Source organism: Bidens hawaiensis, unplaced genomic scaffold (assembly GCF_021521415.1).
Source record: "Bidens hawaiensis isolate Kalapana, Puna unplaced genomic scaffold, B.hawaiensis_p1.1 tig00040574_1, whole genome shotgun sequence".
Taxonomy (NCBI): domain Eukaryota; kingdom Viridiplantae; phylum Streptophyta; class Magnoliopsida; order Asterales; family Asteraceae; genus Bidens; species Bidens hawaiensis.
This window is the reverse complement of record NW_027505667.1, coordinates 68,001-72,054: the sequence shown is the minus strand read 5'-3', so window position 1 is coordinate 72,054 and position 4,054 is coordinate 68,001. Positions and strand designations below refer to the sequence as shown.

Genomic DNA, 4,054 nt, shown 5'->3' with positions numbered 1-4,054 from the left:
TACAGGACGAACTTGATGCGGGTAACGTTTTATTACATGTTAATTAAATATGTATTGTTATGGATTAAGTAAGAACCCTAACTAGGATTAATCGGTATACATAAGTCTCTAATTATTTTTTAGATTGCTTTGCGTTAACTCACAACATGTGTATATTTGAGACGTAAACTCATTGCCGACTTATTATATGAAGCACTAAGTTCTTCATCTACTTTTGTTTACATATACTCATGGTCCCCACAGAAGATCCATCGCGCAAATTTAATTCACGGGTATGCTCGAGATTTTTGTCAAAAGAAATCGGAGTTGGTCTGAAGTACCCGATGAAAGGGGTATTGTAAGGACTATTAGTACCTTCATGTGCATTTAGACAACTTTGTTTCACAAGAGGAGATTTATTACCATTTTTAACAATGTTGGAACCACATTGTCTAGGTTGTGTTTGGTAGAAAACCTTGGATACAACCAACTCACCTTCTTTTTCATCTTCATTGTTGCCTAAATGATATTGATGCATAACCCAATTTGTTTTTTTCTGGCTTTTTTTTCCTTCCCATAGTTGGTGTAGAGCACAAGTATCTTTTTGTAGCCTTTCAGTTTTGTGTTTAGAAATACCGGTCTCGTCTTTCCTGTTTTGTGCCATCTTGTTTCGCTCCCATCGACTTCTGTATGCACCTTTCTTCTTTTCCGAGTTCCAGTGGTGTATGCTTTTGATGGTCTATGAAAGAAATGTCGTACCAAACCGTCCTGGCTCACTCCTGTATGTCATTAATAAGAGAATTACATTTTCTATAACAAATATCCTAGTCATGGTACATGTAAATCATCTAAGCATTTTGGTTCACAAATTATGGAAGCTTACTTAAGCAATAACTGATTCCTGGTGTTGGTTTTGGAGTTCTAAGTTAATTGTTTAAGCCAAAATAGCCAAAGAAAAAACTTTTTTAATAAAGGCCTAAATTTTCTCTCTTTCCGCTCAAAATTTTTTAATAATTTTAGCGACTCTACAAACATTATACCAAAGGCAACGTTTACTAACTTCGAATAAGTGTATAGAATTGCCTCATGTATCATGGAGAATTGTTTTAAGGGTATATGCAGAAGTGTATGAGGGGAACAATAACACGATCGATAAAAGTAACATCACTAGCTAGCTAGAACGGCCTTACTAAAATTGACGATGATGAAAATATTGTTGAAACGATTGGTCCGATCTGGCCTTAATAACATTTACTACAACAAAAATTTCACTACAGTTAACCAACCCAAGTGTTGTGTTTCCCGCCACTGTGCGTGGGTTTGGCATACTTAAATTATGTTCTTGGTCATTCAGGGATTTTGAACTTCTGTTTATATATAAAATTAGTATACATATATAATGAAACCATCAACTTTATAATGATTAATTTGGTTAGGTTTGTTACGGTGCCGGAGGTAAACCCAAGAAATTGTTTCGTCAACAAAATTAAAAGTTAAAAAACATAGCTAAAAAACCCAATAAAATGATTCAAAAAATAATTGTGGCACTAGCTAGCTATTAGTGTGGTTCAAAAAGCTCGGGCTCAAAGCTCACACAGATTTTGCTCAGAAAAAGCTCACTCGATATATATAGCACCGTTTGAAACTGAGTCGAGCCAGCTTAGCTCGGTTAGAAAGTGAGCTAAACTCGGCTCAGTTTGGCTTGTTTATTTTTAATTTAATATATTTTATTTTTATATATGTATAATATAATGTTGGAAATGTTTACAAAGATGGAATATGCCTCCCAAATCGCTGTTGCCACTTTTTTTCGTCGCTTCGCACATCAGTTCATCCTTGAAATCGCTCAGCTTGCACTCGCATATTAGGGCTAAATCAAGTAAGCAGCTACGTCTTGTTTGTAATTAGTTTTGTTAGTTAGGTTTCATGCTGATCTATGTGATTTTGTATATTGTTGATTATGTTTGTGAAGGTACGACAGTATATTGTCTCGTGCATCTTGTTCGTAAAGGTATGAAGGAGTTTCACATAACTCTTACACAACAAGATCTCGTTTGAATACATTATATGTTTTCAGCCAATCATACATGATTATGTATTATTTTTAACTTAATTTGTATTCAGTTACTCTTTACATATCTTGTATCGGTTGAACTCGTTATGAACCTATTTTGTATTTGGTCGAAAATTATTAATATTATTTTAGACCGAGCCAAATCAAGCTGAGCAAAGTCAGCTCAGTTTAAAACCAAGCCGAGCTCAAGCTCCAGTTTTCAGCTCGGTTTCAAAACCAAGCCCGAGCTAGCCCTGACTCGGCTCGTGAACAGCCCTACTAGCAATAACTTCTAATTAATTCAATGAGTTTTCTTAATGTCTATTTTTCTTTAAATAATAAATATAGATGTTGATAAAGTCGTTTTATTTCTCGGACCGTGAATTAATAAAATTAAACGTACAGAATTTTCTATATTTATGTATCTTTGACGGTGCTAAATTTTTAAACACACGAATTTTGAATTTTGATTTAACTTTTGGCATTACATACATTTAACGTTATTGAACTTATTCTGGACCAGCATCATAAAAATTAATATATGACTGAATATGAACATCACTACGTTTAATCTAGAACAAACTTATATCTATTTGGATGCCGACCCGACACCTAAAACAATATCTCTATCTCAACAGCAAAGTTGTTTAAAAGACTTTAGGTTAAAACATATTTACCTGGTAATTTTTCAGGATGAGTGTAACAAATTCCATTTTCCCCCTCGAGTGTAGGGATGAACTCATCGATTAAAGGATGGAGCATGTTCGCGTCTAAGCGCACCTTCGCTTCCAAATGATCAAGAATTTCTTGATCACTTGGGTCGAACTTCACTCCAGCAGGCAGCCCTGGGAGGTCATGGATTCCAGCCTACCCATTGAAACGGACGTCGAATGCATACTATTGTTAGAATAATAGGACCATAAACACAACTAAAATCATGATTCATGATCATTTAGAGAAAACCAACCTTTTCGAAGTTGTTGATCTGATGACCACAAGAAGGGCAAGACATTGTTTTATCATTAGATGTTGCGACTTTCCTAATGATAACGTCCGATGCCACACTACACCCGTTACACCAGGTCATTGGCTATGTCTCTTGGAGATTTCCGGAGATCAAAATGAATAATGGTAAGGTGTTGAAAGAATATAAAGGGGGAAACTTAACCAAAAGCAAAGTTGGTTGTGAAAAATAGTGTGTAACATGTGGGATGGTGGTACTATTTGTTCTTGAGGATTTGGGAAGGTATATAATTCCTTATGTTGATGAATATTGTATCTTCTTTTTATTTTTTAGTGCTTTGTACTATTTTGTAGATTGCTCATGTTTACCTGCATGTACCACTATGGTCTTGGTTTAAATTATTGTTAGAAAGAAATAATTAATTTCTTTCTTAAGGATTTACACCTTTTCGAGTTTTCATTTTAAGGATATCATTAGCCAAATGTGAGGATTTGATAATATTTGTCAATGTTTTAAAAAACAGGTTTTTTACTCGTACCAGATTATGCTAAACTGTGAGACAAATTTTAGAATTAGAATAGAAAGGTATCTAGGGTTTTCTTAAACTTGAGAGTTAATTTAGTGACTAAAAAGAGTAATGTACACTAGAAATAATGGTAGAAAAACGTTGAGTGCAGATGGGGCAAACAGCAGCTGATCTCTAGCTTTCTCTCACCACAACCATCAGTTGGAATGTCACCTTGAAGTATACATGAAGCTTAAACTTTATCAAAAGGAAAATACATATACGCCTCTCTCCCTCATAAATTAATATGTTATGATTTAAATGATCTACGTTACTTACTATTTAACCAACTAGATTAATGTACAAAGAGCTAATCATGGTATTGCTTAAAAAGGTATAAATCAATATTAATTTATTGATTCATCGTAAATATTAATAATAACTATTATTTATTTATATTATTTCGTTTTTTATTTCATCAAATCTATACCTCAATATAATTGACAACTTAAATATTCTTAGGTGTTGTTCTCTGGTAACCACCACCCCACCC

General features: G+C 34.0%; 1 pseudogene across 1 annotated transcript; it reads right to left on the bottom strand.

The window, feature by feature from the left end:
- Nucleotides 1–208: 208 nt before the first annotated feature.
- Nucleotides 209–3,735, bottom strand: LOC143614614 (NAC domain-containing protein 73-like; annotated as a pseudogene). The gene is made up of 4 exons (XR_013150313.1): nt 3,000–3,735; nt 2,710–2,899; nt 403–758; nt 209–354 (listed from the first exon to the last, which is right to left on the bottom strand). The product of XR_013150313.1 is annotated as an NAC domain-containing protein 73-like (transcript).
- Nucleotides 3,736–4,054: the final 319 nt, after the last annotated feature.